The sequence below is a fragment of the Macaca nemestrina genome, chromosome 6 (assembly GCF_043159975.1).
Source record: "Macaca nemestrina isolate mMacNem1 chromosome 6, mMacNem.hap1, whole genome shotgun sequence".
In the NCBI taxonomy this organism is placed as follows: domain Eukaryota; kingdom Metazoa; phylum Chordata; class Mammalia; order Primates; family Cercopithecidae; genus Macaca; species Macaca nemestrina.
Window position 1 is genome coordinate 122,235,105 of NC_092130.1, and position 24,842 is coordinate 122,259,946.

At 36.0% G+C, this 24,842-nt stretch overlaps 2 long non-coding RNA genes across 2 annotated transcripts in view; both read left to right on the forward strand.

Annotated features, from left to right (window-relative positions):
• The window catches only part of LOC105499362 (uncharacterized), a 76,494-nt gene that overhangs the window by 10,010 nt on the left and 41,642 nt on the right, over positions 1-24,842 (forward strand). The gene's annotated exons all lie outside the window — the stretch shown is intronic.
• Positions 1,984-24,657, forward strand: LOC139363614 (uncharacterized). Its single transcript, XR_011624291.1, has 3 exons — positions 1,984-2,054; positions 2,975-3,087; positions 24,133-24,657. It is a non-coding gene; the product is annotated as an uncharacterized lncRNA (long non-coding RNA).

Here is a 24,842-nt window from a genome sequence, read left to right on the forward strand (position 1 = left end):
TTGTTGAGAGAGGGTGTATTGAAATTTCTGACTATAATTGTGGATTTATCTGTTTCTCCTTTTAATCTGTTGGTTTTTACTTCATGTATTTTCAAGCACTGGTTTACATGCCTACACACTCATGATTAGTATGTCTTTCAAGCTTCTTTATAGTTATTAAATGTCTCTGTTTATCCTGATAATATTTTTTGTTTGGAAGTTTACTTTCTCTGGTGTTAATATGACTACTTCAGCTTTCTTACACATAGTGTTTGCATAGTATAAATTTTCCCATCCTTTTACTTTTTTTTTTTTTTTTTTTGAGATGGGGTCTTACCCTGCCACCCAGGCTGGGGTACAATGGTGTGATCTCAGCTCACTGCAACCTCTGCCTCCCAGGACTCTAGCAAACTTCCCAACTCAGCCTCCTGAGTAGCTGGGACTCCAGGCTCACATCACCACACCCAGCTAATTTTTTTGTACTTATGGTAGAGACAAGGTTTTGACATGTTGCCCAACCTGGTCTCAAACTCCTGAGCTTAAGAGATCTGCCCACCTTGGCCTCCCAAAGTGCTGGGATTACAGGTGTGAGCCCCTGTGCCCAGTCTCCATCCTTTTACTTTTAACTTGAGCCTTTATATTTGAAGTGAGTTTCTTGAAAATAGCATGTAGTTGGATTTTGATTCTTAACCAATCTGATGATCTCTGCAATTTAATTTGAATGTTTACACCATTTGTATTTAATGTGATTGTTGTTGTGGTTTTGTTTAAATTTATCACCTTGCTATTTGTTTTCTGTTTATCCTATAACACCTTTCTTTCTCCTTTCCTCCTTTCTTGCCTTCTTCTGAATTTAGTATTTTGTATGATTGCATAACTTCTATTATTGTTTTATTGGTAATAACTCTTTGTTTTGTATTTCTGGTGGTTGCAGTAAGATTTACAATACATATCTTTCACTTACAACAGTTCATCTTCAAAAAATATTTTAGCACTTCATATTTAGTGTAAGAACTTTACAATGTATTTGTCAATTTTCACCTTCTATCTTTTGTGGTATTTTATACATATTATAAGACTCATAATATATTGTTATTATTTTTCTTTTAAGCAATTATTTATCTTCTAAAAATTTTTTAAATTTTCATATATTTTCTAACATGTTTACTATTCCTAGTGTTCTTTATTCCTTTGTGTAAGTGTAGATTTCTATCTGGTATCATCTTCCTTCAGCCTGAATAACTTCCTGTAGTACAAGTGTTTTGTTGATGTATTATCCTAGCTTTTGTTTGTCTCAACGATCTTTATTTTGCCTTCAGTTTTGAAAAATATTTTCTTTGGACATAGAATTCTAGGTTGGCAGTTGTTTTCTTTCATCACTTTAAAAATGTCATATCATGAAAAGCAAGCCCTGGAGTTTTGCATTACACATCTTACATTGCCATATGTGATTATACCATTTCCCCATGGATACTTCAGGGCCTCTATACTGTTTTGTGATAAAGATACGTCCTCCTGCCTCCATTCTTCTTATATACATCTAGTTTTCTATCAGCGACTCCAGATGAAACACACACATAATCACACACACACAATCACACACACACTTAAATTTTTCCCTGATCAAACTATAATTCTCAGAGGCAGTGCAGTCTAATTATCTATGAAAGCAGAAAAATATTTTCCTCAAGTTAATGTTATCTGCCTGTGTGCAGCACTTTACATAATTCTGCAGAGCACATTCAACTTCCCTTCTCTGATGTTTTGGATTCATTCCATCTTGTATCTAACCCATACACAAGAAATTGTATTAATAGATAACAGATTAATTGATTAATAGTTTGAATAGATAACAGAATAATCTTCTAACTTCTTCTTTTGATTATATAAAGAAATGTCAAAAATTTTGATATTATACTATTCTCTTATATTGGGTTACATCAAGTTTTTATTCTGCTTCTTATCAGAGGAGGTAACTAGGTATTCGCTTGTTTTTTACTTTCAGATACATTTGTATGATACATTTCTCCTTCCTTAAAGACACATTTGTATGATACATTTCTCCTTCCTTAAAGGTAGGACTGATTATTATCTCCTTTGGGATCCCATTGCTTTCTGAGGTTCAATCATAACAACTATAACACTTCACTGTATTTGTTTATGTACATATCACGTTTTATTCTATTTATTTCTAGAAGATAAAAGTCTATAATTTATTATCATGTTTCTGGAACATTACCTGAGGCATGGGATATACTAATCTAAGAAACATTTGTTGAATGAATGAATGAATGAATAAGACACTAGGCAATTATTTTGGTGCTCTTTTCTGAACCCTGAAATTGATCAAGGATGTGCAATGGTCAGTCCTGCTCAAAGAGTTTTGATTTTTGCAATATCAGCATGATTTCATAATATGCATTGTCAGTCTACATTTGGGAAGCCAATATGAAAATTACAACAGTGAGACCATTTTGAAAAATAAACCTGTGACCTCTAGGAGAAATATTCCCGTGTGATCAAAACACGTGGAGAAATCATTTAGTATCTGCTTTTTGAGAATGTCTGCTGTTTAAAAAAATAAAAGATCCAGTAGAAACTGATGGTGAAGAGTATTTCATTTTAAGTGTTTGAAATATTTAATGCGTGAGGCCAAATAGTGACATAAAAATGCATGAAAACGAATGGGGAACATGACAATGGAGACAATCCTTTGAAAATCCAGGCCTATTCAAATAAACCTCTCTAGATTGGAGGCCTCTATAGGATCAGGAAATTAAGGCAGAAGAGTCTCTGCTATCTCCCCTTCTCCATTGTGCAGAGTCTCAGTGGAGTGCTTTGGCATAACCTTAGAGAAAAACAATTTGTCCAATCTAGCTATAGTTAGCCTTAGGAATGAACAGTAGCTCACTGACTGTTCATAACAGTCTGCAGAAAACTTAGTTTATTTTATAAGTTGGTAAGATATGCATTAGCAATTTCCTTACTGTTACAGAAGCAGCTAAATAGGACTCAGGTATATGAAACCATTTGGAAAAGGAAAAGAAAAAAGAGAACATTGCTCCTGTGCATGTTTCCAAAGGACTCCTGGGAGGACGTTTATTGGAGGTAAACAGGGATATTCAAAATTTGGTATAATTTAGCTTGGGAGCTGTTTGTACTGAGAGAACCTTGGCAAGGACTACAAACTATGGACTCAGACTCAAATTTGTTTTTTAGAAAAGGAACAATCTTGCGTGTTAGGACGATGCAGAATTAACACTATTCTGGCCATTCTTTGGTCACATCTGCACTGCAGATTTGGCTGTTGGTTGAGTGGTTGCATTGCCTAGTCCTAGATCTGGGAAAACATGCTCATGAGTTATTACAGTTATAAATATGATCCAAGTAAATGCACGCATATGTGTTTAAGCACAAGCATGCGCCTCCTCATAAATGGTGCCATGGTTCTAACACAAGCTAGACTTTGTGGGTTGTCATTTGCATTTTTGTTTTTCTCGCCAACAAATGACTGTAATTCAGAAATTATTTGTAAACTAGTTGTAGCTAGAATGAGAAATTCAGAAGCTCTCAGGACAGTGTGTACTCTAATTTGGTAACCCTATTGTTTTGGTATGTATGCTTTAGTTTATTACATTTTACTACCTTATGTAAGCAAATCAGATTGTATTTAATGTAGTTCTGGGACACATACAGCTCATAAGTTTGTTCAGGTATCATTTATAGGACAGTAGTGGCCTTTTTAGCATGGGATATCAGATCTGAGCCTTCAACTGAGAAGTCTGAGTGGTAGTTTTCTGTAGGTCCTGTCTTGGAGGCATGCAACTGAGTGTACATCAGACTGTACTTCCAAACATAAATCTTCAAAATACAGCACACCTCATGCCCAAGTAGGAATTATGTCTTTGATTATATTTTAAAACATTTTAATTCCAGAAGTCCAGCTTCTCTTATATCTATCTCTAAGAGACTAAATATCATTATCTGACCTTCTTGAACATTTTTGCACAGTGATTTAAAGAGTGTTCTCTGTAGTTAGAGAAATTGATTTTGTGAGTTGGTATTCCTACTTACAAGATCTCTATTTTCTCATTTGTAATACGTGGCTATTAATTATATCTATAGCATAAGGTTATTTTGTGGAGTCTGTAAAGTGCCTCTCACAGTGCTTGGTACCTGCTAAGCACTCAGTAAACCTGTGAACCTTATTACAATTAAAACAATTATTATTATACTATAAGAAAGTTTTAAGTAATCTCCATCATCTGTTTACTCTAAGGAAGTGGTCCAGTCTGCTGAAATACTGGTAAATATTCCATTTCATGGAAGATCAAGTAAATGTAAATTGCCATGTTATGTGCATCTCAGACACAGGGAAAAAAGCCAGATATGGCCATAAATTTCACTGGGGCTTTATTTCTTAAAAGTATAATGATATGTGAAAGCTAAGTCAAATAAAGAGCTTTATGCAATCAGCACTATTTTAATATCACATTAGCAATTACATGGGATTATCCTAGCGTGATTTCCAAATGACTTTTTCTATCACCCAAACCAAAGCATTTTGTACACACACAGGCATATACTTGCATGCGAACATGTAACATCCAGTTATTGATTTAGGAACAAAGCCTCCCCAAAGGAGTTTTAAAAACTGCTATGTCCCAGCATGCTGTTCTATATTTTACATCCATTTTTGAGTCAGCAGAAACGTGTGTAGAATCATATAAAGTCTGAATACTCCCCTGCTAGTCCATGAAGTCAGAGCCCACACATGGGGGTTGGTGTGAATTACTTATCTTATCCTAGGTCTGGAATATATCATTACCACAAAATTCATTGCCTATGCAATCATCAGGGCTGATGGTAATATAATAGTTGGGGCATGAAACCACAGTAAATTGTCAGGATTGTCTAGTGTATGGTGCATCAGACACAGAGGTATTACCCCTTATCTCTGGAGAAGCAATAGCATACTGTAGGCTGGGCAGTAGGCCAATAATTTGTGGCTAAAAATTTGAATTGTTCTTTTATCACTGACCTGTGGTTTAATCTGTAACTAGTCACATGGTTCCTTTGTATGTAGATGAACATACACTTAGAGGCCTATCAATATGGTTGCAAACAGTCTTTAGAATAGATATTAAGGCAAACTAGAAAGACTTATTCCAAAGTCTTCTGATTATAAGGATCAAATTAACAAATCATTCCAGTAGAGGGAAAATGTGATCCAGCCTCACCTTGCCTACCAAAATGTTGTGGGAGAATAATGATGAACTAGCTACTCAACTTTCTTTATACCATAGTGTGGCATTCCTGCAGGTTCATCTGGTTGGTACAGATCCTATGGCCTCCTTCAATGGCTCTCAGGCTGCTTGGGGCAATGAGGAATAACAGGGATCAGTGTAATACAATAGTAAAGAACTTGGACTTTGGAGACAGATGGTTAAGGGATTGGATCCCGCCTTTGCAGTTTACCATGGTATGACCTTATGCAAGTCAGTTCACCTTTTTCAAACTGTCTGTTCATTTATAAAAATGGGGAAAATTAATGGGTTCTTCCTCATGATATGGTTATGTGGATCATATAAATCTTTGGCATATTGTATACTTCATAGTCAGCTGTTGATAAATGTAAGGTGATGTTATTGTTATGCATTCAAAATGGATGTGACAGTTACCACTTTAGACCATGGAACTGCAGCCCACACCTCGTAAGTATTAATCTCCAGGGGATTCTGAGGATTACTTGCCAGGAACGGTCCAGAAGCCCAGGAAGGTATTGTGGAGAATCTCCAATCCTGAAGCAGTTTAATAATAATTATTCCCAAGGTTGCTGTGAGATATAGATGACATAGGGTACACAACATGACAAATACACTGCTTGACCTGTAGTAGGCACTCAGCAACAACAGTTTTTCTTCTTCTTCTTCTTTTTTTTTTTAAACAACTATTAAGGCAAGATGTTCACTTCTCCTTTTGTTTCTCAGGTACACCTGCCTTGGGCCTCTGCAGCTTAGGTTTGTCTCAGGGCAGCTGGTGCCACTGTAGGACCTGGCAGTATCCCAGGAGTTTACAGCAGATGCCTGGGCCTAAGGTGGACTTCACCTGAAGGACTTCTAGGATGTTGTATTGGTTACAAGACTGCTTTGAGAAGCGCAATCCTGTGAGAGGGAAGCAGTGTGATATACCAGGGAGATCCTAAGGAAAACTACTCATAAGTGTTGTGTTCTAAGTGCAGTAGTTAGACCACTTACTGGCCTTTTCACCTGAGGGCTTTACTGATAATCTCCTAAATTTTACTTTATTATCTTTAAAATGGAGGGAATGTTCTATGTCATAGAATCTAGTAAAAAAAAGTGAAAATGTGGCTTAAAGTGCTCTGATGATTGGAAAGCATCTAAGTAAATGGAAGATGGGAAAGAAGTTTGTTGTAAGCCACCTGGAGCCCCTTACACACGTCAAAGCTAGATCTCCACCACGTTGCCTGAAGTGGTTGTGGATGCAGTCAAACTCAGGTTTGTTCCTCCTGCATCCTCTACTCTCAATCCTCATATGTCTAAACTTTAGAAAGCCCCTCAGTTCAAATGAAGTCTTTTCCATTAAGCCTTTTGATCCCCTGTTCCTACCTCCTCAATGCTGAAATTAATTGCTAAAATCTCTAAACATTTATAATACCATATCGAAATGACCACTGTCCAATAGAAATACAGTGTGAGCAACATCTGTAATTCCATGTTTTCTAGTAGCCACATGAAAATGTTAAAAAGAAATAGGTTTAAGTAATTCTAATATCTTACTCAATTATGTTCAATAAATATTTTATTTAATTGAATAAAATATTTTATTTAAACTTTCTATTTATTCCAAATATTATAATTTCAATATAAAAATTAATGTTGGAAAACACTCTTCAGGATGTTATCCAGGAGAACTTCTCCAACCTAGCAAGAGTGGCCAACATTCAAATTCAGGAAATAGACAGAACACTACAAAGATACTCCTGGAGAAAAGCAACCCCAAGACACATAATCATCAGATTCACAAAGGGTGAAATGAAGGAAAAAATGTTAAGGGCAGACAGAGAGAAAGGTCTGGTTACCCACAAAGGGAAGTCTGTCAGACTAACAGCAGATCCCTCTGCAGAAACTCTACAAGCCAGAAGAGAGTGGGGGCCAATATTTAACATTCTTAAAAGAATTTTCAACCCAGAATTTCAGGTACAGCCAAACTAAGCTTCATAAGTGAAGGAGAAATAAAATCCTATACAGACAAGCAAATGCTGAGAGATTTTGTTACCACCAGGCTTGCCCTACAAGGTCTCCTGAAGAAAGCACTAAATATGGAAAGGAACAACTGGTACCAGCCACTGCAAAAACATACTAAATTGTAAAGACCATCGACACTATGAAGAAACTGCATCAACTAACAGGCAAAATAACCAGCTAGCATCATAATGACAGGAACAAATTCACATATAACAATATTAACCTTAAATGTAAATGGGCTAAATGCCCCCAATTAAAAGACACAGACTGGCAAACTGGATAAAGAGCCAAGATCCATTGGTGTGCTGTATTCAGGAGACCCATCTCATGTGCAAAGACACATATAGACTCAAAATAAAGGGATGGAGGAATATTTACCAAGCAAATGGAAAGCAAAGAAAAGCAGGGTTGCAATCCTAGTCTCTGATAAAACAGACTTTAAATCAACAAAGATCAAATGAGACAAAGAAGGACATTACATAATGGTAAAGGGATCAATGCGACAAGAAGGGCTAACTATCCTAAATATATATGCACCCAATACAGGAGCACCCAGATTCATAAAGCAAGTTCTTAGAGATCTACAAAGAGATTTAGACTCCCAAACAGTAATAGTGGGAGACTTTAACACCCCATTGTCAATACCAGGTCAATGAGACAGAATATTAACAAGGATATTCAGGATTTGAACTCAGCTCTGAACCAAGCAGAATTAATAGACAGCTACAGAACTCTCCACCCCAAATCAACAGAATATACATTTTTCTCAGCACCACATCACACTTATTCCAAAATTGACCACATAGTTGGAAGTAAAACACTCCTCAGCAGATGCAAAAGAATGGAAGTCATAACCATCTCAGACCACAGTGCAATCAAATTAGAACTCAGGATTAAGAAACTCAGCCATAACCACACAGCTACATGGAAACTGAAAAACCTGATCCTGAATGACTACTGGGTAAATAACAAAATTAAGGCAGAAATTAATGTTATTGGAAACCAATGAGAACAAAGACTCAACATACCAGAATCTCTGGGACACATTTAAAGGAGTGTTTAGAGGGAAACTTACAGCACTAAATGCCCACAGGGAAGCAGGAAAGATCTGAAATTGACACCCTAACATCACAATTAAAAGAACTAGAGAAGCAAGAGCAAACAAATTCAAAAGCTAGCAGAAGACAAGAAATAACTAAGATCAGAAATTACTAAGATCAGAACTAACTAAGACAAGAAATAACTAATTGAAGGAGAGAGAGACAGAAAAAACCATTCAAAAATCCAGGAGTTGTTTTTTTGAAAAGATTAACAAAAAAGATAGATCACTAGCCAGACTAATAAAGAAGAAAAGAGAGAAGAATCAAATAGGCACAATAAAAAACGATAAAGGGGATATCGCCACTGATTCTACAGAAATACAAACTACCATCAGAGAATACTATAAACACCTCTATGCAAATAAACTAGGAAATCTAGAAGAAATGCATAAATCCCTGGACACGTACACCCTCCCAATACTAAACCAGTAGAAAGTTGAATCCCTGAATTGACTAATAACAAGTTCTGAAATTGAGGTAATAATTAGTGGTCTACCGACCAAAAAAAGCCCAGGACCAGATGTATTCACAGCCAAATTCTTCCAGAGGTACAAAAAGGAGCTGGTACCACTCCTTCTGAAACTATTCCAAACAATAGAAAAAGAGGGACTCCTTCCTAGCTCATTTTATGAGGCCAGCATCATCTTGATACCAAAACGTAGCAGAGACACAACAAGAAAAGAAAAATTCAGGCCAATATCCCTGAAGAACATTGATGTGAAAATCCTCAATAAAATACTGGCAAACTGAATCCAGCAGCACATCAAAAATCTCATGCACGGTGATCAAGTTGGCTTCATCCCTGGGATGCCAGGCTGGTTCAACATATGCAAATCAATAAATGTAATCCATCACATAAACAGAACCAATGAGAAAAACCACATGATTATCTCAATAGATGCAGAAAAGGTCTTCAATAAAATTCAACATCCCTTCATGCTAAAAGTTCTCAACAACCCAGGTATTGATTGCACATATTCCAAAATAATAAGAGCTATTTATGATAAATCCATAGCCAGTATCATACTGAATGAGCAAAAGCTGTTTTCCCTTTGAAAATCATCACAAGACAAGGATGACCTCTTTTGTCACTCCTGTTCAACATAGTATTGGAAGTGCTGGCCAGGGCAATCAGGCAAGAAAAAGAAATAAAGGGTATTCAAATAGGAAGAGGGGAAGTCAAATTGTCTCTGCAAATGACATGATTGTCTATTTAGAAAACCCCATCATCTCAGCCCAAAATCTCCTTAAGCTGATAAGCAACTTCAGCAAAGTCTCGATAAAAAATAAATGTGCAAAAATCACAAGCATTCCTATACACCAATAATAGACAAACAGGGAGCTAAATCATGAGTGAACTCCCACAATTATTACAAAGAGAATAAAATACCTTGGAATACAACTTATAAAGGATGTGAAATGCCACTTCAAGGAGAACTACAAAACACTGCTCAAGGAAATAAGAGAGGACACAAATAAATGGAAAAACATTCCATATTCATGGGTAGGAAGAATCAATATCGTGAAAATGGCCATACTGCCCAAAGTAACCATCAAGCTACCATTGACTTTCTTCACAGAATTAGAAAAAACTACATTTCATATGGAACCAAAAAAGAGCCCATATAACCAAGACCATCCTAAGCAAAAAGAACAAAGCTGGAGGCATCACAGTACCTGACTTCAAACTATACTACAAAGCTACAATAACCAAAACAGCATGGTAATGGTACCAAAACAGATATATAGATCAATGGAACAGAACAGAGGTCTCCAAAATAAGGCCACACACCTACAACCATCTGATCTTTGACAAACCTGACAAAAACAAGCAATGGGAAAAGGATTCACTGTTTAATAGATGGTGCTGGGAAAACTGGCTAGCCATATGCAGAAAACTGAAACTGGACCTTTTCCTTACACCTCATACAAAAATTAACTCAAGATGGATTAAATGTAAGTCCTAAAACCATAAAAACCCTAGTAGAAAGCCTAGGCAATACCATTCAGGACATAGGCATGGGCAAGGACTTCATGACTAAAACACCAAAAGCAATGGCAACAAAAGCCAAAACAGACAAATGGGATTTAAGAGCTTCTGCACTGCAAAAGAAGTTATCATCAGAGTGAACAGGCAACCTAAAGGATGGGAGAAAATTTTTGCAATCTATCCATCTGACAAAGGGCTAATATCCAGAATCTACAAAGAACTTAAACAAATTTATAAGAAAAAAAAATAGCAACCTCATCAAAAAGCAGGCAAAGGATATGAACAGACAGTTCTCAAAAGAAGGCCAGCAAACATGAAAAAAAAAAAAGCTCATCATCACTGGTCATTAGAGAAATGCAAATCAAAACCACAATGAGATACCATTTCATGCCAGTTAGAATGGTGATTATTAAAAAGTCAGGAAACAACAGATGCTGGAGAGGATGTGGAGAAATAGAAACACTTTTACACTGTTGGTGGTAGTGTAAATTAGTTCAACCATTGTGGACAAAGGTGTGGCAATTCCTCAAGGATCTAGAACCAGAAATACCATCTGACTCAGCAATCCCATTACTGGGTATATACTCAAAGGATTATAAATCATTCTACTATAAAGACACATGCACATGTATGTTTATTGCAGCACTATTCACAATACCAAAGACTTGGAACCAACCCAAATGCCCATCAATGATAGACATGATAAAATGTGGCACATATACTCGATGGAATACTATGTAGCTATTAAAAAGGATGAGTTCATTGTCTTTGTAGGGACATGGATGCAGCTGGAAACCATCATTCTCAGCAAACTAACACAGGAACAGAAAACCAAACACCACATGTTTTCACTCATAAGTGGGAGTTGAACAATGAGAACACATGGACACAGGGAGGGGAACATCACACAATGGGGCCTGTTGGGGGGTGGGGGGCTAGGGGAGGGATAGCATTAGGAGAAATACCTAATGTGGATGACGGGTTGATGGGTGCAGCAAACCACCATGGCACGTGTGTACCTATGTAAAAACCTGCATGTTCTGCACGTGTATCCAAGAAATTAAAGTATAATAATAAAAAAAATTAATGAGCTGTTTTACATCTTTTTTTTTCTACTGAATCTTCAATACCCAGTGCATACTTTACACTTACTGTACATCTCAATTTGGGTACACTACATTTCAAGTGTGCAATAGCCACATGTGGTTGGTAGCTACAGTATTGGCCAACACTGGTTTATACCTTTCATGTGTGTGTCTTGTATTTGAAGTATTTATGTAAGTGTTACAGATATGTTATCATTAGACTGTCAACTTTGAGGATGGGATCCCTGTATGATTTGTCTTTTTCCCCCGCACAGCATTTTGCATACAATAGGCACTCACTCCGTGGGTTGAATGAATCAATATATTAACAAAGAAACAAATGAATGAAGAGAAGAATGAAAACTCATATAAAGCAAGTTTCCTTTTTTCATCTGAAAATTTGGCAAGCTGGCACTGTCCGAAATGTTACTTTATTATAGTCACATGATCTATTAGTATTAAACTTCTACTACTTGATTCATCCAATATTTACTGAGTACTTAATATAAATAAGGGATTGTGCTAAGTACTACAGGTATATCACATTGAATAAAGATGCAATTATTGCTCTAAATGACCTTAGTTTTAGTGGTTCCTAAGTTAGAGATGAATTGCAATTTTCTGTGTACCAGTTTCAAAAAGAAAAAAATAACTCATCATGCTGTTCAGTAACCTATGATCTTACACAACTAAAGAGTTAAAAGTATTTGTTTAAAAATTTATCATTTTAGCTATGCCAAACAGCTTTCATAAAATATGTGAGTTTTTTCCCATATTCCATCATTTTAGAGGTGAACAAAATGAGGGAGTATTTTAAATTCACATTACTAACTTGCAATAAGTTATCCCTAAGGGACTTAAGAACTTAATATTATTTCGTGCCTCATGGAAAAAAATTGACACTGAGTGCTATAAATATATCAAGGACCAATCCAATTCAATGGCTTGGGCACATAAATTCCTCAGGGGAGTTTCAAAATCCATGTTCTGGCCCTGAATGCTTAATTATGTCTTTGGACTTTTAGTCAGTAGAAAATGTTTACTTGTCTGAAGCCTTTCCTGAATTGGGAATTCTTTGAGGGCCAAGAGTATCTATCTATCTATCTATCTATCTATCTATCTATCTATCTATCTATCTATCTATCTATCTTCTATCATATTCTATCTGCGTACCTATCTGTCTTAGTCTATTTTGTGCTGCTATAACAGAATACCTGAGACTGTGTAATTTATAAAACCAGAGACTTATTTCTTACAACTTTGGAGACTGGGAAGTAGAAGATGGAGGGACCCACGTCTGATGAGAAACTTTTTCCTGTGTCATCTCATAGCAGAAGGCAGAAGGGCAAGAGAATATTTGTGCAAGAGAAAGAGAGGGGGTGGAAGAGAGGGAAAGGGGGCTGAATACATCCTCATCCTTTTATCAGGAATTCATTCATGAGGGCAGAGCCCTCATAATCAAATTACCTCTTGAAAGTCCCACATCTCAACGTGGTTGCACTGGGGATGAAGTTTACAACGTATGAATTTTGCAGACACATTCAAACCCTGACACTATTAATCTACCTATCTATTTACCTACCTACTTATCATCTATCCAATTGTGAACCTAGCACAATTTCTGGCACATATTGGGACTTAAATAAACATGTTAAGAAAATAATGTAAAGTAAAATCAATGGTGATTTTCATTTGTGATTCATTACATGAATCCTCTAAGTAATTTGCATTTGCCAGATTAGGAGAAAATGTGAATGACTAAGGTTGCACGCTCTATTATACTCTTTTTCACTGACTATATCCACAGATGTGTGGTGTACTTTCCTATAATGTTTTTATTTCCTCACACCTTTTCCTCTTCATCTGACTCACATTGTTACAACCCTTACATATTAATCATTTCAAAACCACAGTACTCTGAATCATTGATGTGTCCTGAGTTACAATGAAATACATCCACTAGGAAGTGAGAGCACTTCTAGGAAACATCTTGGTGCCACGTGCCTATTTTAATAAGGTTCCAGGCTATCAATCTGGGCCCATCTAGAGCAAAGTACTACAATTGATCTTCAGTATTCCTATAGGTTAACTCAGAAGTGCAAGGACATTTATTAATACTGGCAGAGTTTCTTGAGGCTATTGCATGACTGTGGATATACTGCCTTTTAACCTTATTTCAACCACTTAGGATTTTTATAATAAAAGGTTATAGTATATGATTGAGGAATGAGTTTTTACACAGCAACTCTACAGTGGACATCAGACTTTTCCTTTTCCTGCTAAAGGTTCATTTGCATGTCATTAGAAGCTGAATTTCTGTGGTTTGTTTCTAGACATAAAACTTGGTTGTCAAAGCCTCTTGGGCTTAGAAGCCTTTAATCTTCCTATCTAACCATCTTAACATGGGTTACGTTTGTTTTGATAAACATACTAGTAAAATATTTTAAGCAGTTTGGGCTCTGTGAGAGACAAATATGCTGGCTGAATAACTGAATGGATTACTGGAAGGCTCTAGAGTGGATGTTTTACTGGTTGTGAAATCAAAGGCTGTTATAATCTCGGTTGATATTTAAGTGTTACAATATGCTGCCTAGTGTAACCTTCCTAGGAAGGTTACATGTCAATGTAAAATTCTAAGTACTTGATATCTTTATGTATTATTACTCACCATTAGTATCTCAGTACTTTCATTTTTTCCAGTTAAAGATAATTTGTTTTTAATGTTAATTTTTCTCTTAAAAGTTTGTAATAGCTGAGCCAGTTCTTTGGAAACATGTACAATTTCTCCTGGAATTATAAGGCTCTTCAGGATTTCAACTTCCTCTTGAGCCAATTTAGTAAAATAACATATGATGCCAGAGTACTGGAAAGTGGGACTCATGGCTTATCATCAAAACAACATTATCATTTTGACATGCTCCCAGCAAAACCCCATTCTGTAGGTCTAGTTCTTCTCTGCCCTTGGCCCCATATTTTCCCCCACTGACTCCTAGAAATCACGTCCTTTTCAGTTATAAGAAGAGTTATATTTTAGAATTAATATGTCATGCCTGTTGTAACAATTAAAAAGCAAATAAAGGCTGGGTCTTTCCCTAATTTAGTGCTGCTTCAGGCCAGCCTACAGAGTGAAGTGTATGCTGCTGGCTTCTCTAGTTCCCCTGCCTTGTTCTTCTCTTCCTCTGCTCTCATTTCCCCAGGTGGTGTTGGACTCCTGCAAGGTATATGAAAGATGAGGGAAGGAGAGTCATACTTACAAGACACGGCTGTCATCTGGCACTCATTTCCTGAAGTTGAGGCCATTGTTTAAATCAAACTCTACCCTGGGAGTGCTGTGTGGACTTTCCAGAGATGCTGCAGGGCCTTTTGTGGCACCTCTGTAGACTAAAGCAGTTGGTCATATGATCTCCCTGTGCGTGGATATCTCAAATCTGTTTCTGCTAAGGTTTACAGCCCTGGGAGGCATGCTCTTGGGTGTTGTTATGGGCTGCATTGCGTGCCCTAAAAAGATATGTTGAAGCCCTAACTTTTGGTACTTGTGAATGTGACCTTTTTTTGGAAATAGGTTATTTGCAAATGTAATTCACTTAAGATGAGTTCATTAGGGTGGACCCTAATCCAATATGACTGGTGTCCTTATAATAAGAGAAGACAGAAATACACAGGGAGCGTGCCACGTGACAACAGAGGCAGACACCGAACTGATGTTATTGCAAGCTGAGAAACACAAAGGATTGCTGGCAAAACCAAAGCTAGGATGACTTAAGGAATGACCCTCCCCTAGAACCTTCAGAGAAAAGATGGCCCTACTGACAACTTAACTTTGGACTTTTAATCTCTGGAACTGTAAGATAATAAATACCTGTTGTTTTAAGCCACCAAAGTTTGTGGCAAGTTTTCTTGTTATAGCAGCCCTAGGAAACAGAGCTATCCATATTTATATAGATTGTATGATACAGTTGCACCGCTTCCAGTGACTGCCATTACAGAAGCTAGGAAGAGTCAAGGAAAAGAGTTCTGTCAGAGACTTAGAGGGAACTGAGTAGCCAGGCCAGGCTGACATCTTGATTTCAAACTTTTAGCCTCCAGAAAGAACACATTTGTTTTGTTTGAAACACCCAGTTTTTCCTACTTTGTAACAGCAGGTCCGGGAGACTACCATGGATGGTATCCCTTCCAATGACTCCATCATGATATTATCACTGAGCATTTCCCATACAGTGTCCAGGAATTATGTGCATACAACCCACCATAAGTGAGAAAGCAGTAATTTCCCAGCTTTGCCACTGGGCTCTGTTTTCAAGAATGAGTCAGGTAGCAGCCCACTGTGTGTCCCAGACTGCAGGGGACACATTTTCCCTCATTGGGTCAGGGGAAAGAACTGACATTGAGCCAACACCCTTTCATTTCTAACAGCTTCAACCCTTTCAGAGCTTCTCATTGGCAGCAGGCTGTGTGAATAAGAGGCCTCTATTGCAGGATCTGCACAAGTCATTTAGTGCCTCACTTTGGACATTGGAAATACTGCACCTGTTCTTTTAGTTTCTGACTTTTGGAGCTTTTGTGAAAACTGAAACAGAAATTGTCCCATTTCAATATTCTGATTTAAACCTAAATTAATTTCTGCCAGATTTTCAGGTTTATTGATATTAAGTTGGACAGAGTGTTTTTTAAAGTTTAAAAAATCTTCTTTGGATATATTTATTTTTTTCTCTCATATTTTATCTTGACCAAACTTGCTGACCTTTGTTTTGTATTCTGTACTAGTCTCTAAAAAAAGAATCATCTTTCTATTTTACTGATAATTCCGTCAATATATTTGTTATCAATTTTACTATTTTTCCTTTTAATATTTATTACTTTCTATCATCTCTCTTTGGTTTATTTTGTTGCTTAGCTTCTAGAGTTGAATGCTTATTTGGTTTTTATGCAACTTTTTTTTTCTAATAAAGGCATTTTTTTTTTCTTGGATATCAGCTTGGCCATGTAGGAGACATGCCCAGCCAATGTTAATCTGCCTGCCTCACCTTTTCCTCTTTTCTACTTCCTATATGGAACTTACATCTGGTTAGGAATCTGTACCACATAGGGCCACTTTTCTAAATAGTATTTTTTAAAAATTCTGCCTTGTTTCTTCTTGAATCCAAAATGTATTTAGAAGACCTTAGTTTTCCTGCTGATACTTTGGAATGGTTGCTGGTCTTTTGTTGTTAGCTTTTGGTTCCTGACCCTTTGACGTTAAATTAGAATTTTAATTGGATTTTAATTTACTGGATTTTAATAAAATTTTATTATATTTCAATAAGTTAAAAGGGTCTGCATGAGTTCTACTTTGGAAATTTGTCATCATTTAAAATTTTCCCAATATATGATAAATTTGTGAATGTTCCGTCTGTTTGAAAATAACATGTATTTTGTTTCTTGGTACAAAGTTCTACCACAATTTATAGATCAAGCAATTGAATTCTGCATCCTTAATTCTCAATATCTTTAATTTGTTAATTAATATTTAAAGATACACTTGTTAAATTTTCTCATTGTGATTATGAAATTGCTTTATTTTTCTTTTAATAAGATTTTTATTTCAAAATTAAGTTGTTAGGAGCACAAATATTCATGACAATAGAAAAGTTTTAATGGCGTTTACATTTTATTAATATGAAATATCCATCTTTGTCCCCTTTCAGTAATTTTTATCCTGAATTCTACTTTATCTCATTTTAATGTCCCTATATATGCTCTCCTTTTGTTAGCCTTTGCTTTCAATACCTTTTTGCCTTCTTTTATTTTCAAATTCCCTATGTTGTGTCATTTGGATTTTTGAAAAATAACATATGGCTGTAACATTTCTCCAGTAGGAGAATCTTTGTCTTTTAAAATATAAATTTATTCCAGGAAAGAGTACATTGATTACTGATAAAATTGACTATGGCAGAGCCATATATCTTTTATATGCTTTCTTGCTGTCTCTTTTTCTTAACTGCTTATGTGATTAAGTTATTTGTTCCTTTTTGTCCTCCAAATGATTTGGGAGTAAGGTATCCTAATTCTCAGTGATTAACCTCAAGTCTTTAATAAGTATGCTTAAATATATATGGAAAATCAAATGAAAACCACAATGAGATACCTACCATCTCACATCAGTTAGAGTGGCTATTACTAAAAAGTCAAAAAATAACAGATGCTGAAGAGATTGCAGAGAAAAAGCAACCCTTATACACAGTTAGTGGGAGTGTGAATTAGTTTAACCATTATGGAAGACAATGTGGCGATTCCTCAAAGATCTAGAAACAGAAATACCATTTGACTCAGCAATCCCATTACTGGGTATATATACCCAAAGAAATATAAATCTTTCTATTATAAAGACATGCATGAGTATGTTTGTTACAGCACTATTCACAACAGTAAAGACATGGAATCAACCTAAATGCCCACAATGGTAGACTAGATAAAGAAAATGGGGTAAATATATCCCATGAAATACTAGGCAGCCATTAAAAAAGGCTGAGATCATGTCCTTTGTAGGAACATAGATGGACCTGGAGACCATTATCTTCAGCAAACTAACACAGGAACAGAAAACCAAATACCACATGTTCTCACTTACAAGTGGGAATTAAACAATGAGAACACATGGACATACAGAGTGGAAAAACTGACACTGGGACCTATTGGAGGATGGAGGATGAGAGGTGGGAGAGGATCAGGAAAAATAATGAATGGGTACTAGGCTTAATACCTCAGTAATGAAATAGTCTGTACAACAAACCCTCATGAGATGAGTTTACCTATATAACAAACCAGCACATGTATCCCTGAACTTGGAATAAAAGTTAAAAAAAAAAAAAAAGTCAAAAGCTAGAGTCAATCAGCATGTATACTTCTCCTTCTAGGATGACAAGAACATCACCTTTCTTTCTGATATCCCTCCCTGTTCTTCCTTGCCACATGCCCGTCTGCAGCCTCCCAGCTCCCAATCAGCTTCATCTCATTTTTCTCTCTCCCTGCAGTGGAGTAGGTGAGTTGGCAGCAGGAGTAATTTAAGGTTCCTCAATTCTTCTGCATTGTTGGTGAGGGTCATAAGACTGAAAGTCATTCAGACTGAAAATAGATAACACAAAACTTTCTCTTGTCAATACTGACAAACTTTTACAACATACTTTTGATGAATTATTTGCTCTAACACAATCTTTGTCTCTTTTCTTCATTTAACCAAAGACTCAGTTCCATGACCCTAAGAAGAAAGATGTAGAGAGAAAAGAAAGAGGAGTGGAAAAACACCTTTTATGGAACAATATTTATTCATTACTAGATAAACCATAAACAAAATAAAAAGACAAATGACTTAGGCAAAATAATTTTTGTAGTACCAAAATATATAAAACCTGAATATCAAGGCTGCTTTCAAAAATGTTAAGAAAGAGAACATGACATGAAACATGTTATCGAAAAATGCAAATGACTAATATACATATAAAAAGATGATTGAACATCAGTAATAAGTAATGAAAAATAAATCTAAGCCAGAATGAAATGCCATTTTAAAAATTGTGCTTATCAGATTGGCAAAAAAAATTAAAAAGTAAGTGAAAGTACCAAATATTGATGAGGATGTAGGAAAATTATAATTTAGCTTTTTGTTGAAAGGACTATAAACTGTTACAGTCCTGTAGATAGATTGATACAAACTTTAAAAAATATTTTGGATATGTCTATTAATTTATCATTTCTATTAATATAAAATTTAAATAACCTAAAGAACCAGGATCGGATCGCACTGCTAAGAATTGATCTCATAGATACAATATATTGAATATTTAAAGACATTCCTTCTTTCTTTAAACAAATGTTTTTGACTGCTGATTAAGTGTCAGGCATATTCTATGCACATGAGAAACATCAGTTAACAAAACAAAAATCCTGGTCCGGTGTAGTCGCTCACGCCTGTAATCCTAGCACTTTGGGAGGCCGAGGTCAGCAGATCAACTGAGGTCATGAGTTCGAGAACAGCCTGGCCAACAAGGTGAAACCCATCTCTACTAAAAATACAAACATTAGCCGGGCATGGTGGTGCGTGCCTGTAATTCCAGCTACCCAGGAGGCTTAGGCAGGAGAATCACTGGAACCCGGGAAGTGGAGGCTTCAGTGGGCCGAGATGGTGCCTCTACACTCCAGCTGGGCGACAGAGTGAGACTCTGTCTCAAGAAACAACAACAACAACAAAAAAACAAAGATCCCTGCTCTTGTGGAACATACATTCTTGTGGGGGAAATACCAATAAATGGAAGCAATTATTCTTTAGTCTCAATTTTCATCTCTAGGATGTGATATTTGTTGGAATGTTATTTTGGCATAGTCAATGCCAAAGATGTCAATACTGGTAGTTCTTTTACATGTAAGTAAGATATTTTATAAGACTACAGAAATATTTCAGATAACTTGACTAAAACCAAGAGATAAAAAATCTTATGTGACTTATTTTAGATTCAGTGTGTCTTTTTAACATGGTAGTTAACATTTGTATAACACATCTTATCATAAAATACTTATTCCAATTAGTCAATTTTCTTATTTCATTTTATAAAATGAATTTCATTTAATGTTTAACATTAACTAACATTTATTTAACACACTAACATTAAACAATGTTCATTTTATATTCTCAATCCCTTATTAATATTTTAATATTTTCAATTTTTTATTAAGAAAAAATGTACCTGCCATGTGCTAATCTTAACAGTTTTTAACTCTATATACCTTTATCCTTTACTACCACATGGAAAGGTTTTGATCATGATATATAATTACTAAAATTATTTTTGATTTTTATAAATGGTTCTCATTTAATTATTCCTTGAAGGCAAACACTGAAGTGTGATACATAAACACACACAATTATACTCCCTGATTAATGAACAACTTATACTTTAGTTAGACAAAACATTGCATGTGTTACAAATGAAGTCATGAGATTAATTTTTTTAAAAACATATTATAAATGGCTGAATTTCTTACATTGGATTATACCATAATAAGTTTGACTTAATTGCTTTTTGTAATCTACCTTTAATATGTTCCCTTTATATTTATTTCTCCATGATTTTATAGTCTATAAAGCTCATATTAACATATTTATTTTTACTTGAAGTTAGCTTCTTTTCTGCAAGAAAGTAAGTCTGACTTAGAGGAAGCACTTGACAACCATTATTGGGTTTGCCAATAAAGTTGTATGTTGGAGACTTTCTACATAAGTTATGTGATAAAAATGATAAATCAGCAGCTCTAAAGACATGACAAAAATGTATTCAAAATATATAAAATAAGAAGAATCTATTTAAAAAATTATATTGGAGATCAGGCATGGTGACTCACACCTGTAATACCAGCACTTTGGGAGGCCAAAGTAGAAGAATAGCTTGAGCCCAGGAGTTCAAGACCAGCTTGGGCAACATGGTGAAACTCCACCTCTACAAACAACAACAACAGCAACAATTAGCCAAGTGTTCTGGTGGTACATTCCTGTGGTCCTAGCTACTGGGGATGCTGAGGTGAAAGTATCACTTGAGCTTTGGAGGTTTGAAGTTGCACTCCAACCCGGGCAACAGAGTGAGACCCTGTCTCAAATAAATAAATAAATAAAATAAAAATTATATTGTAAAAAGATTATACAATTCATGATAATTTAAGTTTTCTATTCTCTCTTAATGTATCATGCTATACAAGAGGCCTCTAGCTGAAAGGATAACAGATTTAATTATTAATAATTTGATAAATGTTAGTTATGAGAAAATGAATGACTCAAATGAACTGGTAATAGATTTTGCAATCAGATGTTTTCAATTCTTTGCATTTAACAACATTTCAGGAGTTCTTAAACAAGTTGTCAGCTCATAGATCAAAATAATTTTTGGTAATGATCACTATTTGGCACTGCTAATAATAGAAAATTCTCATTTTTCTTTACTGAGAAATATATTAAGTAGCAAATAAAACCACAAGTTAAGAGCAATGTCTCAGAAGAAAGAAAAATGGTTTGTATATTATCTTTAACAGCACTTCTTCCTGATTTTGGCCAAAGGGTCTCATATATTATTTTGCCCTGGACCTTGCAAATTGTGTAGCTGATCCTTTTCCTACCTCTATTTGGCAAAAGGATCAACAAACAAGCACACTGCCACCCTTTCTGGTAATAGGTGAGATGGGAAGTTGGGGGTGGGCTAGGAGAGTGGCCACAGTTGCCTGGTTGTCCATCTGTTTTGCCAGTGACTGGGTAGTAAGTTCAGTACTGGGATGGGGAAGTAGACTTTTGATTCCATGCCATGTTCTTCAATCTAGCTGTACCAATAACAAAGTACAATTTGATCACTATTGACCCTAGTGCTGCCTTCTGAAGTGGAAATAGACTAAAATTTCAACAGAGAATTTTGCCTTCTATCTCTTAAATAGACTATAGACCTCAAAGTCTGAGGGTGTGTTTGTTGTAAAAGTAAGTAAATAAATTATTAGGAAACAATAGAATAATAATCCCAATATTTTGAAAAACTTTTTTACTTGCTATTACTAGACTCCGGGCAGCTTTTAGTAGCAAGATAAGAATTTCCTTGCTGCCTTAGGGATGCTGGAGCCACATAGTGTAGTGGCAAAAAGGGACCATAAGTTGATGGATTCAGCCAGAACTAAGCTCAATCCAAGTTTCTGCTCCTTCCCCAACATATAACTCAATGCTGTTTTTCTCATGCACATGTAGCTCATAGGCATTTCATGAGGATGAAAAGAACCAAGGCTTGCGGTTGCTTAGCACAGTGTATGTTACAGAAGTCTTCAATAAATAAATGTTAATTTATCATCATTGGTAAGGGTTGGAAGTAATCTTCACTTAGGAGGGGATGATTCCTGGGTTATTCTCCACTCCTTTTTCATTCTCCCTCCCCAGTCTTCTCATTCCCTATGCCCTTGCTCTCCCTCATCCCCTGAGGGGATCACTCTTTGTGAAAGCAGACTCATGGATCATGATTGGATGGGAGAATGTGGAATTACATTCAGAACAACACATTCAGGCAAGATGAACAAAAGCCATGACTCATAGGCATCCTTCCAGTTGTACTGAATGATTATCAGGACCCTAGTGTACCACCCTATGGTCTCCCCAGTAACCATGTCCGTACGTGGTCCGTACATGGTCCGTACATGGTCTGTCTCCCATCAATCTTTCCTTCCACAAACATTTATTGGGTGTCTATTGCATATTAGGTACTCTCCTTGCATTCAAGGAGGTTGTAATCTAATCATGAGTGAATATATCATTTTAACGGGGTGTCACAATGCTAGGAGATAGTACTTGGGGAGCCTGTGTGATATTACCTAATACAGTCAGAATGATTTCTAGAAGACTTCTTAAAATGGATGAAAAGTTAGCTGAATATTGAAGAAAGAATATAAGTTAACTAAGTGGGTAAAGAGGTAGCTGGGAGAAAAGGCTTTCAGTGCAAAATATAAAATCCTGGGAAGGTTTTATAACTTTAGAGAGTAAAAGACTGGACAATAACCACTTGTTTTCTCTTGTTTTACTGGTTTTTTTTTTTCATTCACTGCTTTATATATCATGATGTCCAGAAAATAAGAATTAGAGACTAGTTTATAATCACATAAATGGTGAAAATAAGCTTAGATGAAAAAAACCTCTTTGGCTTAAAATGACATTGTTAGGTTTTTCATATACTCAAACATGGTGAAAATTCTACACTAATATTATTGCTTCATCTCTCTTTATTAAATGATTCATTCTGTACTTTTTGTTTTTCTTGAAGAAGCCTAGTTGGATCAAATATGCTTATGAAACAATGGATTTTTATCAAATGCTGCCATTACCTCATTGTAATGACTCTGCATTTGAACCCCTGGACTCTACATCTGTTTGAATGACTTCTGTTATTTATTTGTGGAAATTCCATTTGGGTGGAATGTAATTTTCATTTTTACTTTCTATTCATGATTTTGATATTTAGTAATACTTCCTCCACAGGTACATACTGATCCCTTATTCTGTTCCAGCCACTATGTCAGAAACTGGGAATAAAACCATGAACAAAAAGAGTCTACTCTTAAGAAACTGACATCTAATCTGTATTTTGCTTAGCAGAAGGGTAGGGATAGAAGCTGAAGCCAAAGTAGGACAGGTGGGAAGTGAGGATACAGAGAGTTAAAGGGCAGTTAAAATGCAGCCATGATACTGGGGTTTGGGGCCAATGCACAGGGTGCTTTGGAATACTTAGGGTAGAAAAAAATATCTCAGGTGAGATAGTTCACTTAAATGAAACTAAGGAATAAGAGGAAGAAGAAAACATAGAATTATAAGAAGATGTAATATTTACAATCTATGGAGATCCACTGACAAATGAAGCACCAGAGGTATGAGTGAGTCCATTTTGGATTTTCCAGTCTCAGTCAATTCCCCAGACAACTGTAGACGCGTGAGAGACCCCAGATGAAACCAACAGAACATTGAGTTGCATTCAGCCTCAGATTGCAGAATCCTGAACAGATGATTGTTGTTTTAGATCACCGTGTTTTGGGGTAGTTTGTTTCACACTAATGGATAACATGAACACCTGGGTTAATAATAATCCAGGTTCAAGTTCCTTCCAACACCCAGTCTATGGTGCCATTCATATGAAAAATCTCACAGGGTGTGTCATTTTACTATCTTTCAGGTTGCTCATGGTGTGGAGACTTTGCCGTTCTCCAGTATGCTTTCTTGCTTTCCCACCTTGCCCAGTTTCAGCAAAGACTCATTGGTCTGAAATACTTTTGAATATAGAAGAACTTAAGGGAGTATGGAAGAGCCCAATTCAAGATGCAATATTCTTCTTGGTTTTATTTAAATGGAGTTTGTTGTTTTCCAACCCAAAATACCACAACCAAACAGAAATGTCTCTAATTGATTAAAAGAATTGTGTTTATTGCCAACAAGGAGGCATGCTTTCTCAGGATAATAAAAGACAAGACATTTTTCTTCCCCTAGAGCAATTAATTAGATAAGAGGTGGGAACAACCCTTAGAAACATCTTCAGTTCCATCCTAGGAATAAGTGATAAGTGATGCCATGGGAAGAACCAAGCTCTTTGAAGGAACAATGTCTGTATTAGAGGAGGAACTACTGGGCTGTGTCCTAAAGAGATTATTTCCTACATATGATTTAACTTCCTTAAAGGAATTGAAGTATAGGTAAGGGTGGCTCATGGGGCTGTAATCTTTGTCAGGAAGATCATTTGAAAAAGTTTCCTTAATTATGTACCCTAAGATTATGAGTTGTCTTCAATCATATTTTGCAATAGCAAATGGCAAGTTTTGCTGAGACAGTCCTAACTCTGACAAGGTAGTTCTCCAGAGTCTTATTACACAATTTGAGATTACAGAATCA